This window comes from Panthera onca, chromosome X (genome assembly GCF_046562875.1).
Source record: "Panthera onca isolate mPanOnc1 chromosome X, mPanOnc1 haplotype 2, whole genome shotgun sequence".
NCBI classification, from domain to species: domain Eukaryota; kingdom Metazoa; phylum Chordata; class Mammalia; order Carnivora; family Felidae; genus Panthera; species Panthera onca.
Genome location: NC_138357.1, coordinates 77,006,488 through 77,026,818, shown reverse-complemented (window position 1 = coordinate 77,026,818; position 20,331 = coordinate 77,006,488). Strand labels below are relative to the sequence as shown.

The 20,331-nt window shown below is 35.8% G+C and overlaps 1 pseudogene; it reads right to left on the bottom strand.

The window, feature by feature from the left end:
- Nucleotides 1-16,654: 16,654 nt before the first annotated feature.
- On the bottom strand, nucleotides 16,655-18,314 carry LOC145713780 (60 kDa heat shock protein, mitochondrial pseudogene; annotated as a pseudogene).
- Between the last annotated feature and the right edge of the window lie 2,017 nt (nucleotides 18,315-20,331).

Genomic DNA, 20,331 nt, shown 5'->3' with positions numbered 1-20,331 from the left:
TATGCAAGTAATGAATCACTAAATTCTACACCTGAAACTAAAAATTATTAAAAAATTAAAAAAAAAAACACATAAGTGTAGATGTGGAAAAAAATCTTGTCTTTTGCAATTACATGGATAGATCTAGAGAGTATAATGCTTAGTTAAATAAGTTATTTAGAGAAAGACAAATACCACATTATTTTACCCATATGCGGAATATAAGAAACACAAAAAAAGGAATAAAGAAAAAGTAACAAAAAACGGACTTTTAACTGTAGAGAACAAACTGATGGTTACCAGAGTGGAAGTGGGTGGAGGGATGGGTGAAATAAGTGAAGGGGATTAAGAGTACATTTATCATGATGAGCACTGAGTAATGTATAGAATTGTTGAATCACTACATTGTGCACTTGAAACTAATGTGGCACCGTATGTTAAATATACTGGAATTTTTCTTTAAAAAGAACTTAAACAACTCAACACCAAACAAACAAATTTATTAGAGCATGAATAGTGAACCAGAATGCACATTTTTCCAAAGAAGGAATATACTTTGCCAACAGACACAAGAAAAGATGTTCAACATCACTCATCATCAGGGAAATGCATATCAAAACCACAGTGAGATAACCACAACCTTACACCTGTCAGAACAGCTAAAATGAAAAACACAAGAGACAACAAATGCTGGCGGGGATGTTGAGAAAAAAGAATGAGTGCACTATTTTGGGGATGTAAATTGGTACAGCGACTGTTGAAAGTAGAGGTTTTTCAAAAAAATTAAACATAGAAGTACCATATAACCCAGTAATTTCACCACTGGGTATTTACCCAAGGAAAATGAAAAGACTAATTTGTAAAGATACAGACCACACTTCTAATTCTAGTTCTCTTGCTATTTCCACCACATAATCAGCTACTTCCTTTAATGATAATTTGAGCCCCTCAAAGTCACCCATGAGACTTGGAATCAATTCTTTCAAATTACTGTTACTGACATTTGGACCTCTCCCCAAGAATCAAATGTCCTTAACTGCATGTAGATATATAATCCTTTAAAGTAGTTTTTCAATTTTCTTTGCCCATGTTCATCAGAGGAAACTATACCTATGACAGCTATAGACTTACAAAATATATTTCTTAAATAATAAAACCTGAAATTTAAAGTTGCTCTTTAATCCATGAGCTGCAGAATAGATGTATTAATAGGCATGGAAACGACATTCTTCTCATTGTACATCTTTATCAGACCTCTTGGGTAATCAGGTGCATTGTCAATGAACAATAACATTTTGAAAAGAATCTTTAGTTCTTTATGGTAGGCCTCAACAGTGGGTTTAAAATATTCAGTAAACCATGTCATAAATAGATATGGTCTCATCCAGGCCCTGTTGTTCCATTTGTAGAGCACAAGCAGAGTATATTTAGCATAATTCTTAATGGTCCTAGGATTTTCAGGATGGTTAATGAGCATTAGCTTTAACTTAAAAATCATCAGCTGTGTTAGTTACTAACAAGAGAACCAGCCTGGTTTTTATAGCTTTGAAGCCTAGCATTGACTTCTCCTGTCTTGCTATGAAAGTCCTAGATGGCATTCCAATATATAAGGCTGTTTTTCTTCATTGAAAATCTGTTGTTTGGTGGAGCCATCTTCATTAATTATTTTATCTAGATGTTCTGAATAATTTACTGCAGTTTCTACACCAGTACTTGCTGCTTCACCTTGTAATTTGATGTTATAGAGACAGCTTCTTTCCTTAAAACATATGGACCAACCTCTGCCAGTTCAAACTTTTCTTCTGCAACTTCTTCATCTTCTTCAGCCTTCACAGAGTTGAGGAGAGTTAGGATCTTTCTCTGGATTAGCTTTTAGCTTAAGGGACTGTTGCAACTTGTTTTATCTTCTATCCAGACCATTAAACCTTTCTCCATATCATCAACGAGGCTATTTTTAAAATTATTGTTTGTGTATTCACTGGAGTAGACCTTTTAACTTTTTTAAGAATTTTCCCTTTGCATTCACAATTTGGCTGAACTGATGCAAAAGGCTGGGCTTTTTGCCTATCTCAGCTTTTAACACGCCTTCTTTGCTAAGATTAATTATTTCTAGCTTTCGATTTAAAGTGAGAGATATGCAACTCCTCTTTAACTTTAACATTTAGAAGTCATTGTAGGGTTATTAATTGGCTTACTTTCAATATTGTTGTTTCTCAGGGAATAGGGAGGTCCTGGGAGAGGGGAACAAGGAAATAACTGGCTATTGGAATAGTCAGAACATTCACATTTATCAATTAAGTTTACACATATGAGCACAGTTCATGGTGTCCCAAAAGAATTACCATACTAACATCAAGACCATTGAGGACAGATCACCATAACAAATATAATAATGATGAAAAAGTTTGAAATATTGCAGGAATTACCAAAATGTGACACAGAGACATGAAGTAAACAAATACTGCTGTAAAATATGGTGACATCTGGTAGACTTGCTTGACGTAAGATTGCCACAAAACTTCAAGTTGTAAAAAACACGTTATTGCAAAGCATGATTAAGCAAAATGAAATAAAATGAGGTATTCCTGTACTTTGGTAGAGGATCAGGCCATCTGGATGTGATCGTTTATCTAAATGCCTGGTGATTTGGCTAAGTTTTGTCTCATTGTATGTGTGTGGTTCTAGGGTGTTTTCATTTACTATCAAATATGAATGAATGTATTTGTACTTATCATTTCCATACAGTACAGAACAACACTTGGATACATTCCAGACTGTTGTTGTCTGACTCACAGTCTTAGGAAAGTTTTTCCCAACAATGATAATTATAAACTTTGCAGGAAATATTGTTGAGGATCTTGTTCTTTCATCCATGAAGAGATTTTTAGTATCATTATCATTTTCTTTTGACTGTTTACTTTGCTTAAGTTTCTTCCATTCCATTTGTTTAAAAAAAATCTCTATAGTGGACTCTTCATAGCTTGGATTTTTGATTAATAATCAGTTTTTTCACTTTAAAGCATTCTTAATTATTGCCTTTATTTTGTTAATTCTATACTTAAAAGATTAAACAATCAGTAATACCAACCATTTATACTTTTATTCTTTATATTGTAGGTATTTCTTTTAGATACTTTTTTCATCTCAACTTGATACTACTAAATTTTTTTCAAGAGAGTAAAGGTAGAGGGTAACTTTTAAATATTTTTAATTGAGGTGTATTTGACACATTACTTGAAAATTTAGTAAGTACAACATGTTAATTTGAACATTGATATATTGTAATATTATTGCCATTGTAGTAATAAGTAGTATGTTTATCACATTACATAATGATTATTTTTATTTTATTTTATTTTATTTTTTTTTTCAACGTTTATTTTATTTTTATTTTATTTTTTTTTTATTTATTTATTTATTTATTTTTTATTTTATTTTATTTATTTTTTTTTTTTTTATTTTTAGGACAGAGAGAGACAGAGCATGAACGGGGGAGGGACAGAGAGAGAGGGAGACACAGAATCGGAAACAGGCTCCAGGCTCTGAGCCATCAGCCCAGAGCCTGACGCGGGGCTCGAACTCACGGACCGTGAGATCGTGACCTGGCTGAAGTCGGACGCTTAACCGACTGCGCCACCCAGGCGCCCCCATAATGATTATTTTTAAATAAATTTATTTATTTATTTATTTATTTATTTATTGGCTAAGTTTTGTCTCTCTCTCTCTCTCGAGAGAGAGAGAGACCGCATGAGCACGGGACGGACAGAGAGAGGGGAATAAAATATCTTAAGCAGTCTCTACACTGACATTGGCTGACAGCAGCAAGCCTCAAACTCATGAATTGGGAGTTCATGACCTGAACCGCAGTCAGACGCTCAACTGACTGAGCCATCCAGGTGCCGCTGGTTCTTTCTTTTTAGAGGTTGGAATCAAACTTTCAGTCTGTTAGGATGCTTGATGATTATAATGGAGTATTGTATATATTCACTATACTGTGCATTATATTTCTACTACTTGTTACAATTTGTACCCTTAACCAACATGTGGCTTATCCTCCCACCATCAATCTCTGCTAACAACCATTTACTTTCTGGTTTTACAAGTTTGACTTTTTCAGATTTGATGTGTAAGTGATATCACATATTGCTTCTCTTTCTCTGTCTGACATACGTCATTTAGCTTCATATATTCTAGGTTCATCCATGTTGTCAGAAATGGCAGGATATCCTTCTCTCTCATGGCTGAATTATATCCCATAATATGAATGTATATATATGTATGTATGTGTACATATGTACATACACACACTACATTTTCTTCATTCATTGATGGGCACTTAGGTTAATTCTATATTTTGACTACTGGGAATAATGCTATAATAAACAATAAATATGAGAGTGCATATATCTCTTTGACATCATGTTTTCATATTCTTTGGGTAAATACCAAGAAGTTAGATTGCTGGAAAAATACAGTGGTTCTATTTTTTTCTTCAGCATATTCAATATTTTAATTTTTGAAGTACAAATGGATTTGGAGTATAGTGTTCCATGTCTTGATGAAATTAGATTGAGATAACACTAAGCAAAATACAAAAGTCAATTGTTCTTCTCTGTGTCAGGAATGAATAAATGAAATTTAAAACAAAACAACATTTATAAAAAACAAAACCCTTACTTACAAATCTAACAAAGTAAGTACAAATGTATATCCAGAAAACTATGAAACACTGTGGAAAGCTGTTAAGGAAAATCTAGATAATTGGAGATATATTTCACATTTTTATCAATAGCCTCCTACTACTATCCTCCTGCTATCAATAGCTTCGCTATGGATAAGATGTCAGCCCTTCCCAACTTTTTATAATTATGATTATTATTTGTAATATTTTTGTTTAAGTACAGTTGACTCACAATATTATGTTAGTTTATGGTGTACTAAATAGTTATTTGATAAGTCTGTATTTAATGCTATGCTCACAAGTGTAGTTATCATCTGTTACCATACAATGATCTTACAATAGCATTTACTACATTATCCATACTGTATCTATGGTCACTTTGGCTCAGTAATTACATAATTGAAAGCCTGTATCTCACACTCCCTTTCACCAAGTTTGTCCATTCCCTCATCTCTCTCCCTTCTGGCAAAGATCAGTTTGTCCTCTATAGTTATTGGTCTGTTTCTGATTCTTGTATGTTTTCTTTTTCAGATTCTATTACATAAGTTAAAATAGATGGAATGTGTTTTTTTTTTTTAATTATTTCACTTAGCATAATACCCTCTAGGCCATCTATATTGTTGCAAATGGCATGATTTCATCTTTATTTTTAATGACTGTTTAGTATTCCATTGCTTATATATACCATATTTTCCTTTTACATTCATGTATTGATGGACAGATAGGTTCCTTACATACATTGGCTATTGTAAATTATACTCCAATAAGCATAGATGTGCATATATCTTTTTGAAGTACCATTTTCATTTTCTTTTGGTAAATACTCAGTAGTGGAATTATTGGATCATGTGGTAATTCTATTTTTAATTTTTTTGAGGAACCACCATATTGTTATCCACAGTGGCTGCACCTATTTGTATTCCCAAAAATAATGCACAAGGGTTTCTTTTTCTCCACACCCTCCACATTTTAGCTTTTCTGACAGGTGGGAGGTGATATCCCATTACTGTTATGATTTATATTTCCCTGATTATTAATGATATTGAGCAACTTTAAATATGTCTGTCGGCTATCTGTATGTCTTCATTGAAAGAAATGTCTATTCATGTTCTCTGCCCATCTTTTATTTATTTTTATTTATATATTTTTTAATATATGAAACTTATTGTCAAATTGGTTTCCATACAACACCCAGAGCTCATCCCAAAAGGTGCCCTCCTCAATACCCATCACCCACCCTCCCCTCCCTCCCACCCCCCATCAACCCTCAGTTTGTTCTCAGTTTTTAACAGTCTCTTATGCTTTGGTTCTCTCCCACTCTAACCTCTTTTTTTTTCCTTCCCCTCCCCCATGGATTTCTGTTAAGTTTCTCAGGATCCACATAAGAGTGAAACCATATGGTATCTGTCTCTCTCTGTATGGCTTATTTCACTTAGCATCACACTCTCCAGTTCCATCCACGTGGCTACAAAGGTCCATATTTCATTCTTTCTCATTGCCACGTAGTACTCCACTGTGTATGTAAACCACAATTTCTTTATCCATTCATCAGTTGATGGACATTTAGGCTCTTTCCATAATTTGGCTATTGTTGAGAGTGCTGCTATAAACATTGGGGTACAAGTGCCCCTATACATCAGTACTCCTGTATCCCTTGGGTAAATTCCTAGCAGTGCTATTGCTGGGTCATAGGGTAGGTCTATTTTTAATTTTCTGAGGAACCTCCACACTGCTTTCCAGAGCGGCTGCACCAATTTGCATTCCCACCAACAGTGCAAGAGGGTTCCCGTTTCTCCACATCCTCGCCAGCATCTATAGTCCCCTGATTTGTTCATTTTGGCCACTCTGACTGGCGTGAGGTGATATCTGAGTGTGGTTTTGATTTGTATTTCCCTGATAAGGAGCGACGTTGAACATCTTTTCATGTGCCTGTTGGCCATCCGGATGTCTTCTTTAGAGAAGTGTCTATTCATGTTTTCTGCCCATTTCTTCACTGGGTTATTTGTTTTTCGGGTGTGGAGTTTGGTGAGCGCTTTATAGATTTTGGATACTAGCCCTTTGTCTGATATGTCATTTGCAAATATCTTTTCCCGTTCTGTTGGTTGCCTTTTAGTTTTGTTGGTTGTTTCCTTTGCTGTGCAGAAGCTTTTTATCTTCATAAGGTCCCAGTAATTCACTTTTGCTTTTAATTCCCTTGCCTTTGGGGATGTGTCGAGTAAGACATTGCTACGGCTGAGGTCAGAAAGGTCTTTTCCTTCTTTCTCCTCTAGGGTTTTGATGGTTTCCTGTCTCACATTCAGGTCCTTTATCCATTTTAAGTTTATTTTTGTTTGTGAATGGTGTGAGAAAGTGGTCTAGTTTCAACTTTCTGCATGTTGCTGTCCAGTTCTCCCAGCACCATTTGTTAAAGAGACTGTCTTTTTTCCATTGGATGTTCTTTCCTGCTTTGTCAAAGATGAGTTGGCCATACGTTGGTGGGTCTAGTTCTGGGGTTTCTATTCTATTCCATTGGTCTATGTGTCTGTTTTTATGCCAATACCATGCTGTCTTGATGATGACAGCTTTGTAGTAGAGGCTAAAGTCTGGGATTGTGATGCCTCCTGCTTTGGTCTTCTTCTTCAAAATTACTTTGGCTATTCGGGGCCTTTTGTGGTTCCATATGAATTTTAGGATGGCTTGTTCTAGTTTCGAGAAGAATGCTGGTGCAATTTTGATAGGGATTGCATTGAATGTGTAGATAGCTTTGGGTAGTATTGACATTTTGACAATATTTCTTCTTCCAATCCATGAGCAGGGAATGTCTTTCGATTTCTTTATATCTTCTTCAATTTCCTTCATAAGCTTTCTATAGCTTTCAGCATACAGATCTTTTACATCTTTGGTTAGATTTATTCCTAGGTATTTTGTGCTTCTTGGTGCAATTGTGAATGGGATCAGTTTCTTTATTTGTCTTTCTGTTGCTTCATTGTTAGTGTATAAGAATGCAACTGATTTCTGTACATTGATTTTGTATCCTGCCACTTTGCTGAATTCATGTATCAGTTCTAGCAGACTTTTGGTGGAGTCTATCGGATTTTCCATGTATAATATCATGTCATCTGCAAAAAGCGAATGTTTGACCTCATCTTTGCCAATTTTGATGCCTTTGATTTCCTTTTGTTGTCTGATTGCTGATGTTAGAACTTCCAGCACTATGTTAAACAACAGCGGTGAGAGTGGGCATCCCTGTCGTGTTCCTGATCTCAGGCAAAAAGCTCTCAGTTTTTTCCCCGTTGAGGATGATGTTAGCTGTGGGCTTTTTATAAATGGCTTTTATGATCTTTAAGTATGTTCCTTCTATACCGACTTTCTCAAGGGTTTTTATTAAGAAAGGGTGCTGGATTTTGTCAAAGGCCTTTTCTGCATCGATTGACAGGATCATATGGTTCTTCTCTTTTTTTTTTGTTAATGTGATGTATCACGTTGATTGATTTGCGAATGTTCAACCAGCCCTGCATCCCAGGAATGAATCCCACTTGATCATGGTGAATCATTCTTTTTATATGCCGTTGAATTCGATTTGCTAGTATCTTATTGAGAATTTTTGCATCCATATTCATCAGGGATATTGGCCTGTAGTTCTCTTTTTTTACTGGGTTTCTGTCTGGTTTAGGAATCAAAGTAATACTGGCTTCATAGAATGAGTCTGGAAGTTTTCCTTCCCTTTCTATTTCTTGGAATAGCTTGAGAAGCATAGGTATTATCTCTGCTTGAAACGTCTGGTAGAACTCCCCTGGGAAGCCATCTGGTCCTGGACTCTTATTTGTTGGGAGATTTTTGATACCCGATTCAATTTCTTCGCTGGTTATGGGTCTGTTCAAGCTTTCTATTTCCTCCTGATTGAGTTTTGGAAGAGTGTGGGTGTTTAGGAATTTGTCCATTTCTTCCAGGTTGTCCAATTTGTTGGCATATAATTTTTCATAGTATTCCCTGATAATTGTTTGTATCTCTGAGGGATTGGTTGTAATCATTCCATTTTCATTCATGATTTTATCTATTTGGGCCATCTCCCTTTTATTTTTGAGAAGCCTGGCTAGAGGTTTGACAATTTTGTTTATTTTTTCAAAAAACCAACTCTTGGTTTCGTTGATCTGCTCTACAGTTTTTTTAGACTCTATATTGTTTATTTCTGCTCTGATCTTTATTATTTCTCTTCTTCTGCTGGGTTTAGGATGCCTTTGCTGTTCTGCTTCTATTTCCTTTAGGTGTGCTGTTAGATTTTGTATTTAGGATTTTTCTTGTTTCCTGAGATAGGCCTGGATTGCGATGTATTTTCCTCTCAGGACTGCCTTCACTGCGTCCCAAAGCGTTTGGATTGTTGTATTTTCATTTTCGTTTGTTTCCATATATTTTTTAATTTCTTCTCTAATTGCCTGGTTGACCCATTCATTCTTTAGTAGGGTGTTCTTTAACTTCCATGCTTTTGGAGGTTTTCCAGACTTTTTCCTGTGGTTGATTTCAAGCTTCATAGCATTGTGGTCTGAAAGTATGCATGGTATAATTTCAATTCTTGTAAACTTATGAAGGGCTGTTTTGTGACCCAGTATATGATCTATCTTGGAGAATGGTCCATGTGCATTCGAGAAGAAAGTATATTCTGTTGCTTTGGGATGCAGAGTTCTAAATATATCTGTCAAGTCCATCTGACCCAATGTATCATTCAGGGCCCTTGTTTCTTTATTGACCATGTGTTTAGATGATCTATCCATTTCTGTAAGTGGGGTGTTAAAGTCCCCTGCAATTAACACATTCTTATCAATAAGGTTGCTTATGTTTGTGAGTAATTGTTTTATATATTTGGGGGTTCCGGTATTCGGCGCATAGACATTTATAATTGTTAGCTCTTCCTGATGGATAGAGCCTGTAATTATTATATAATGCCCTTCTTCATCTCTTGTTACAGCTTTTAATTTAAAGTCTAGTTTGTCTGATATAAGTATGGCTACTCCAGCTTTCTTTTGGCTTCCAGTAGCATGATAAATAGTTCTCCATCCCCTCACTCTCAATCTAAAGATGTCCTCAGATCTAAACTGAGTCTCTTGTAGACAGCAAATAGATGGGTATTGTTTTTTATCCATTCTGATACCCTATGTCTTTTGGTTGGCGCATTTAGTTCATTTACATTCAGTGTTATTATAGAAAGATATGGGTTTAGAGTCATTGTGATGTCTGTTTGTTTTATGCTTGTAGTGATGTCTCTGGTACTTTGTCTCATAGGATCCCCCTTAGGATCTCTTGTAGGGCTGGTTTAGTGGTGATGAATTCCTTCAGTTTTTGTTTCTTTGGGAAGACCTTTATCTCCCCTTCTATTCTAAATGACAGACTTGCTGGATAAAGGATTCTCGGCTGCATATTTTTTCTGTTTAGCACACTGAAGATATCGTGCCAATCCTTTCTGGCCTGCCAAGTTTCAAAAGAGAGATCAGTCAGGAGTCTTATAGGTCTCCCTTTATATGTGAGGGCACGTTTATCCCTTGGTGCTTTCAGAATTTTCTCTTTATCCTTGTATTTTGCCAGTTTCACTATGATATGTCATGCAGAAGATCGATTCAAGTTACATCTGAAGGGAGTTCTCTATGCCTCTTGGATTTCAATGCCTTTTTCCTTCCCCAGTTCAGGGAAGTTCTCAGCTATTATGTCTTCAAGTACCCCTTCAGCACCTTTCCCTCTCTCTTCCTCCTCTGGGATACCAATTATGTGTCGATTATTTCTTTTTAGTGTATCACTTAGTTCTCTAATTTTCCCCTCATACTCCTGGATTTTTTTGTCTCTCTTTCTCTCAGCTTCCTCTTTTTCCATAACTTTATCTTCTAGTTCACCTATTCTCTCCACTGCCTCTTCAATCCGAGCCGTCTTGGTTTCCATTTTGTTTTGCATTTCGTTTAAAGCGTTTTTCAGCTCCTCGTGACTGTTCCTTAGTCCCTTGATCTCTGTAGCAAGAGATTCTCTGCTGTCCTCTATACTGTTTTCAAGCCCAGCGATTAATTTTATGACTATTATTCTAAATTCACTTTCTGTTATATTATTTAAATCCTTTTTGATCAGTTCATTAGCTGTTGTTATTTCCTGGAGATTCTTCTGAGGGGAATTCTTCCGTTTGGTCATTTTGGATAGTCCCTGGCGTGGTGAGGACTTGCAGGGCACTTCCCCTGTGCTGTAGTGTATAACTGGAGTTGGTGGGCGTGGCCGCAGTCCGACGTGATGTCTGCCGCCAGTCCACCGCTGGGAACACAGTCAGACTGGTGTGTGCCTTCTCTTCCCCTCTCCTAGGGGCGGGATTCACTGTGGGGTGCGTGGCCATCTGGGCTACTTGCACACTGCCAGGCTTGTGTTGCTGGGGATCTGGCGTATTAGCTGGGGTGGGTAGGCAAGGTGCATGGGGGTAGGAGGGGCAGGCTTAGGTCACTTCTCCTTAGGTGATCCACTTCAGGAGGGGCCCTGTGGCATCAGGAGGGAGTCAGATCCGCTGCCGGAGGTTTGGTTCCGCAGAAGCACAGAGTTGGGTGTTTGTGCGGAGCGAGCAAGTTCCCTGGCAGGAACTGGTTCCCTTTAGGATTTTGGCTGGGGGATGGGCGGGGGAGATGGCGCTGGTGAGCGCCTTTGTTCCCCGCCAAGCTGAGCTCTGTCATCCAGGGGCTCAGCAACTCTCCCTCCCTTTGTCCTCCAGCCTTCCTGCTTTCTGAGCAGAGCTGTTAAGTTATGACCTCCCAGACCCTAAGTCGCGTTTGCTGTTGGAACACAGTCCGTCCAGCCCCTCAGCTTTTGCCAGCCAGACTCGGGGGCTCTGCTCGCCCGGCCGGCCGCCCCTCCACCCCAGCTCCCTCCCGCCAGTCCGTGGAGCGCGCACAGCCTCGCCGCCCTTCCTACCCTCTTTCGTGGGCCTTGTGTCTGCACTTGGCTCTGGAGACTCTGTTCTGCTAATCCTCTGGTGGTTTTCTGGGTTATTTAGGCAGGTGTAGGTGGAATCTAAGTGATCAGCAGGATGCGAGGTGAGCCCAGTGTCCTCCTACGCCGCCATCTTCCCTCTCTCCTCTGCCCATCTTTTAATTGGAGTATTTTTTTTTTTTTGCTGTTGATTTGCCAAAGTTCCTTACATATTTTGCACATTAACCTCTTATCAGATACATTATTTGCAGGTATCCTGTCCCATTAAATAAGTTGACTTTTACTTTTGTTGCTGGTTCTTCTCACTCAGTGAAAGCTTTTTGTTTTGATGTTTTGATGTAGTCCCAATAATTTAATTTTGCTTTTGTTTCCCTTGCCAGAGGGGACATATCTAGAAAAATGTTTGCATGGCTGATGTCAAAGAGATTACTTATTATGTTTTCTTCTAGGAAATTTATGGTTTCAGGTTTCACATTTAGGTATTTAATCCATTTTGAGTTTATTTTTGTGTGAGGTGTAAGAAATTTTTCAGTTTTATTCTCTTGCATAGAGCTGTCCAGTTTTTCCAACATCATTTGTTGAAAAGAGTGGCTTTTACTATCAACAATAGCCAAATTATGAACAAAGCCTAAATGTCCATCAATTGAATGGATAAGGCTGACGTGAAATATATAGTGAAATATTACTCAGCCACCCAAAGAATGAAATCTTGCCATTTGCAATGACATGGATGGAGTTAGATTATTATGCTAAGCGAAATAATCCAGTCAGAGAAAGACAAATACCATATGATTTTACTCATATGTAGAATTTAAGAAACAAAACAGATAAGGAGCACCTGGGTGTCTCAGTCAGTTGAGCGCCCAACTCTTCATTTTGGCTCAGGTCTTGATCCCAGGGTTGTGGGATTGAGCCATGCATTTGGCTCCATGCTGAGCATGAAGACTGCTTTGGATATTCTCTCTCTCTCTCCCCTCCCCCACAACTTTCACTTGCTAGTACACTCTCTCAAAAAGAAAGAAAGATAAGGAGAGAGAGAGAGAAAACAGATGGACATAGGGGAAGGGAAGGAAAAATAAAATAAGATAAAAACAGAGAAGGAGGCAAACCACAAAAAACTCTTAAACATAGAGAACAAATTGAGAGTTGCTGGAGGGGAGGTGGGTGAAGGGATGGGCTAAATGGGTGATGGACATTAAGAAGGGCACTTGTGAAGAGCACTGGTTGTTACATGTAATTGATGAATCCCTAAATTCTACTCCTGAAACCAATACTATACCATATGTTAACTAACTTGAATTTAAATAAAGCATTGTAAGAAAATAAAAAGATAATGAATGCAAATAAGTATAAGAATATGTTCAAATCATTGATCATTAGATAAATGCAATTAAAACCACAATGGCATGGTATTATTAGAATGACTAAAATAAAAAAAAAAAGAGTACACCAAAAACTGAGCATGTTAGCAAGGATGTAAAGAAACTAGACTCATACATACACTCCTGGTGAGAACATAAATTGATACAACCACGTTGGAAAAAAAAACCAATTTGACAGTGTCTTAAAAAGTTAAACACAGAACTACTATATGAACCAGTCATTCCACTCTTAGTTTTTAACCAAGAGAAAAGAAAGCATATGTTCATACAAAAATTTGTATACAAATATCCATAGCAGCTTTATTTGTAAAACTTCAAATAACCCAAATGTTTATATACAAGTGAGTGAATAAACAAACTGTAAAATATCCATATAGTGGAATACTATCATCAGTAGTCTGGAAACCATAAGGAAAAATGTGCTAGGGATCAGAGGACCTATATCCCAGTTCAAGCTCACCAGTTTGGAGTTTTATGACACAGAATAAGTCACTTAACATTTCACAGCCTCAATTTTGTCATTTAGGTAATGGAGGAAATAATATTTACCTTGTTTATTTCATATGTTGGTTTTAAAATTCAATTGATGTAAATGTATGTAATATTTTGGTAAACTGTAATTTGTATGTCATTTTTTTAAATTGAAGTATATTTTATAGACAATGTTATACTAGTTTAAGGTGTACAACATATTGATTTTAGTTATATACATTAAGCTATGCTCAACACAATAACTTTATTTACCATTTATCACCATTCAACAATATTACAATCCTATTGCCTATATTCCCTATGCTGTCCTTTTTATCCCTGTGATTTATTTATTTTATAACTGGAAGCTTGTGCTTCTTAATCTCCTTCACCTATTTTGCTCATCCCCCTCAATCCCATCCCTTCTGGCAACCACCAGTTGGCTTGCTGTGTTTATGATTCCATTTGTTTTGATGGTGGGCTGGTTTTTGTTTTTAGAATCCACATATAAGTAAAATTATGTTTCTCTGACTTATTACAGTTAGCACATTATTTCCTTTTTTTATTGAAATTATGAAAATATTTTTTCTGAAATTTTATTTTTCTTCTAATGTTTTGTCATATTAAAGACTATATAGTGTGAGAGCTCCTTTAAATCTTAAGTAATAATTGATAAATTTTGACATTCTTAGAAATTTGATTTATGTTGACTAAAAGGTGGTAAGACTATCATTATGACTATTTACATTATAGCACAACAATATTTATACTCAGTCTGAATTCTATTGCTTTGCTTCTGGACTCCAATAAGAGATTTGGGACACTAAAATATCCAATCCATCTGTTACTTTTACTTTGCCAAACTCAAATAAAGTCTTCTGATTGGAGCATATTTTTATTATGAGAAAACATGATTATTACTTACACATGCAAGTTTGGCTTCTAAATTGTGCAGGTTTATTCTCTATGTTTGGTTTAGTGGCTTTCTTAATGCAATGTTTGTGTAAGAAAACAAAACAAAACCATAAAAAGCTTGTTCCCTCAAAATATATGAAAGTAACTCAATCATTGGACTAGTACATATCATTACACTACTTAATAGTCTCAATTTGTATCTGTTTGGTTCTTATTGGCTTAACATACATTAATGATTTAGTACATATGAACTGTGTATTGCAGTGATATCTTCCTTGGTATATTACATATATATATATATATAATTACATATATATAATTATATATATATATGAATATGAAAGAGATAATATAAGTACCATACATACTAGTACATACTATACATACTATGTACATACTATACGTACTACTTTCTCTTGCTCTAGAAAATACATATTAGAGCAAAAGCAAGGTGTTTTTTTCCCATTAGAGGAACAAATGTTTTTAATTTAACAGATGAACAAAAGGAGATGATTCTTCTTTCCAACTGGTAGAGATAGAAGAAAAGTTATCTGGCTTGGATTCTTTTTCTAATACAGACTTCTTTCTTCCTTGTGTTGGTCATGTGTTGTGATAGATATCCCTTTAGCTTGATCATGGAATTTAGAAAATTCTTATATTCCTATTGTATATGAATTTGTTCTTTGCTATTGCAAGTTCATGTTTATTTTAATATGCTTCTCTCTCTCTCTCTTTTTCTCTCTATTTTTTGTCCAGACCATTGTAAAGTTCAGATTTTTTGGAAAGCTATCAAATACTGACACATTTCTTAACCTTCTTCACTCTCTACTATATTCTAGCAAGATTTTACTCTGAGAGAGACATATGGTTAATAGTACCAATTGTGCTCTTCTTACTCCCCTACAAGGAAGTAGTCTAAACAGCCAAGTTGTGAGATACTGCTGCTTCTTTTAAGGACCATAGTTTCATAGGTGGCACTTGGAAAGAGAGATAATGGCCACCTTTCTCCTTCATCCTGGGCACACAGGAAGGTAGGTGAGTAGCAGTTCTTTCAAGACATATATCCACATTTGCATCATTGTGTGAATAATTTTATCTGCTGCTTCAAAACATTGCCTCTTATCCTGCTTGCCTATAAGATAATAATAAAATCAAAGAAACAGCTGCTATTCAGTGATGAAGACAAAAAGAAAAATTTGAAAGGTCAGAAAAGTGCTTTCTTTATGGAAGATCTTATAAGCTATTTATCAGCTATTTTTGGAACATTTACTATATGTGAAACTTAGCACAGGGGACTTAGGTATGAATAAGACTTACCTTGTCCTTAAGAAGTTTAGTATAGCAGAATGAATGCCACTGAGAACACTCTTGTTAATGCCCTTTTAGACTCCAGAAGCAGATTGTGAGCCTTTTCTTTGTTGCCCACAAATGTAGTATTTTTCATCTATAAAACTGTAGAATCAGAAGGGAATCTTTTAGGAACATATGTGGATAAGCAAGGCTTAACCTTTTATCATGGTATCTGTGGCAACAAGAAGCTACAACAACATATTTGCTGGTATGACCAACTTATATGCCAGTGGGAATATATTTCTCCACAAATTGGTGATGCCAGGTTGAGCAGTAAGTAACCTTAATATCCTGATAACATATCATGGGTATCAGCTCCAAAGCAGCATTTCATTCTTGAACATGTTTCACATCTTAGAGAGAGTCATGGGTTTCTTTGCATAAAGTCATATGCCATGTTCTTGAAATTAACATACATCTAAATGAAATCTGGAATATATTTTTTGATGATTTCAGGTTACATATTGTCAGTTCCTCCTGTCTTGCATTTTTTAAAAACTTTAAACAAATTTTCATTAACAGAGATTGTCACATAATTGGATATTTTTCTACTTTGTGCACAATTATGCTTACTTTCCACAAAAAGTTTTCTTAACTTTTCACTGGTGATGGCAATCACAAAATCTTAATTTTAACAAAATAGTACTAAAAATACTTCAGTGATTTAAGTTGAAATCAATGCACTTGTTACATGTCTCTTGCACTCAGTTATCAGGAATGGACAAATGTATTTTTATTCAAAAAATACAAAATAAATGATCTGTGGGCACTAACAATGGCAGCAGTAAACCATTATACATTGTTAACTGAAACCAGTAACTGATGGTTATAGTGATTTTCTTAAACATCAGCCAGACTTTTCTTCAGTCATTTCTTTCAACTGACTTCTCTGAAGTTATTGGTGAGGATCACTGCCTTGAACCTACTCTCACAGTTTATTAATAAAACACTACTACAGGAATTGGAACATACCACCTTCCATTCCACCCATTCCACCATTCTAGGGTCTTTGTCTTTAGGAATTTCAGTGACTACAACTTTTGCTGTAATTAATAGAGAAGCCACCCCAGCAGCATCCAATAAAGTGTTCTTACAATCTTAGTTGGATGCATGATTCCTTTTCCACCATATTCACAAAATCTCCAAGAATAGCATCATACCCAGCTTCGGAGGAATGTTGCATAATTTTCTCAATTATTAGTGATCCTTAAACACCTGCATTCTTAGCAATGGTCGTTGCAAGAATTTTAATTTTCTTTTAATAATTTAGATAACAGTTGTTTAATCTTCAGGAGCTGTTATTTAATCCAAGGCTGGACTTCATGAAAACAGGGCATGGCACCCTCCCAAAACAATGCCTTTCAACAGCAGCTCATGGAGCAATGAAAGCATCTGTAACACTTTCTTTTTTTTTTTCACTTCAACATTACTTGTCCCACCAACCTTCAGCCCAGTTACTTCATCTGAAAGTTTTGCCAAGAGTTCATTGAATTTTTCCTTTGCATGTTCACTAGTTGTGATATTTAACCGTTTGATGGTTTCTTGAATATGTTTTTCAAAATGCTTGTCACATTTTCCTTTCAAGATCATGGCATTATCTTCATCACAATGAGCTCCCAACTGTTCCTAAGTCATGAGACTGAATATTTTCAAGATTTAGTGTCAATCCTTCTTCTCCAAACACTGCACGAGTAACAATAGCCATCACTTAAAACTGATTCTTTTTTCTATTGTCACCAAAACCTAGAGCTTTGACTGGTACAACCTGAAGACCAACATTTAACCTATTCAAATGAGTGTACTCAGAGCTTCTCCATCAACATCTTCAGCAATTATGGCCGAGGGCTTATGGTGAGCATGGGCGATTTCAAGAGAAGGTACAATGTACTGGATTCTGTAAATTTTCTTTTCGCTCAGTAGAACATAAGAATCTTGGAATTCACATTTCTGACATTTTGATGTATTAATAAAGTATGGAGAAATAAAATCTCAGTCAAAAATCATGCCTTCAATAGTTTATAATTCATTATTTAGTGTTTTTCCATTCCTCACTGTGATGATCCCCTTCCTTCCAACCTTTTTTATTACATCATAAATGATGTTGCACATATTTGTCTCCATTTGCAGAAATTGTAGCAATCTGAGAAATTTCTTCAGGTGTTGTCACAGGTTTAGACTGCTTCTTAACTTCAGCAATTATAGCATCAACAGCTAACATAACACCTCTCTTGACTTCCACAGGATTAGCACCTTTGTTAATCTTCTCAAAGCCTTCCTTGGCAATAGAGTGCCAGTACAGTAGCAATTAGTGGTGACATCACCAGCCTCTTCATTTGTGTTACTGGAAACATATTGAACAAGTTTAGTGCCAATATTTTCATATTTATCTCTTAAGCCAATGGAATTTGCAACAGTCACCCCATCTTTTGTTACTTTAGGTCTTCCCCAATTCTGTTGAATAGTCACTGATTTTCCATTTGGCCCCATAGTAACAGCTACAGCTAAAACTTTTGAAGCAATACATCTTGGACATCTATATCAAATTTAACTTCTCTGGCATAATTTCAAATGAGATGAGGAGTCAGTGCCCTAGACACTGGCTTAATTTTTAAAAGGACAGCAAGTAATCAAAACATTTCCGTGGGGCAATGGCAGGGCGTGCCAGTGGTCCGGCAAGCTGTCAGAGGCAAATAAGGGACAGATTTCTTGTTATTGTGATTTTTAACTGATTTTTTTCACCTATCCAGTATCATTGACTCAGACACCTTATCCATATGGTAATCAAATTTTCCAAGACATTCTTAATTTCAAGGCTTATCTCCTATTATCCTTTCAAGTCATCAGAGTGTCCCGTAAGTTCCAGTTCTTTCAAAATCCTAGTTACATCTTTTGGATTGCACCTGGTACCAAGAAGCAACACAAAACCCTTATTTATCATATATTATGATCGGATTTAAAGTTTGAAAAGTGTAGTCACAACACTACTAAAAGTAATATTCAGGGAATGAAAAAAAAAAAACTTAAAGCTAGTAATTGGGGGATAATCCTAAGGACTTCCACAAACCTTTGTTAGGCCATACTTTGCTCCTGGACCATGGTTTAATGCTCTAACTTCTAGTTGGGAAATACGTTTTAAGAAACTTAAAATTATAAAATAATTAGTTATTAGTATAATAATTTAGCATTTAAAATTTTTCAAAGAGATGATTTATTCATTTATTTTGAAGTGAGGTAGAAGGGAATGAGTACAAGGTTCAAGGCTAGTTTTATCCAAGTATTTTTCTTATTTCTGTCAACTTTGTAAACCACATGTCTGACTTTTTAGTTAATATGACTGCGAGTGAACTAAAAGAAAAATCTCGGTGAAAATATACATTTCAAGTCTTTAGGAAATTAATATTTGTTCTAAATTGTGACCCTTTAAAATTTATAAAGTTACTTTGTTTTGCATAGATCAATAAGAGGGAATAGTCATACGTAATCTGTAAATTGTACATAGGATCTATCTGGACACAGTATGCTACTTAGTGAAAAGTCTAGATGAAGTAGTTCTCCTTAAATTCACTATTCATTTGTGGTTTTCTTTTTTAAATGTATGTGTGTGCAGGTGTGCATGTGCACACACATAATTTGGCTACAGTTCTTTAGATTATACTCTTATCCATAGTCACAAAATAAGTTGTTTTAAGCTTATGGAAAATCCTGAGTCTGTCTATCTATCTATCTATGACTAAAAAGATGCTATTCCTCAGATTACCACAATTGTTGAAAAGAACTACCAACTTTTGAGATCCAAATCTTTTGCTCACCTGACTGTAGTACTGAACTTTAAATTGGTAAAATGTGTTTCAGAGAGTGATTTATTGAATTCTCAGCATAGGTTTGTCTTCTGCTTATGCAACTCTATTGGAATCTCCCATTCCATGGCTTTGGATTCTTTTGACAATTCTGCCTCAGCAACAGAGGATAAAAGCCATGATGTGATGGATAAGCCACACAATTAAGAAATACAGATGTGGACTACAGATCTCCAAAGAACTGAGCTTGTTAAGACTATGTGACAGATATTGGAAATGTCTAAGATATTAAGAGGTAGGTACTTTAGTAGTTATTGTTGTTGAGGGATGTTTTTGTGTGTGTGTGTTAGAAAATGTAGACCAATGTAAGAATATTGTCATGATCTGTATAATATGAAAAGTTTAGGCTACTTTTATAAGAAAGTTAAGTTTTCTTTCAGAAAAGCTGAGCTATTGAAGTGGTAGTGAAAACCTGAAGAACATAGCTAATGAGAGTATCTTCTTAGGTTGAAAAAATTTAGGCTTTTTAACAAGAATAAGGCTAGGAGGGGGTAAGAAAAAATAACTATCACTAATTGAGACTTACTAATTAAGTACCAAAACATGGGGTACCTCATTTAATCCTCACAATAACCTATGATGTACATACTATTATCATCTTCATTTTACAGACAGAAAACAGTCTTAAACAGCTTACATGACTTGTTCAAGACCATGAGCCTTGTTCAGGGCTGTGTTTTAGATCCACATCTGTCTGACTTCTAATACTGTATTTATAGAGGACTAAATATCTAAAATAAAACCATAACTATATAATTTCACGGTTTTCTTA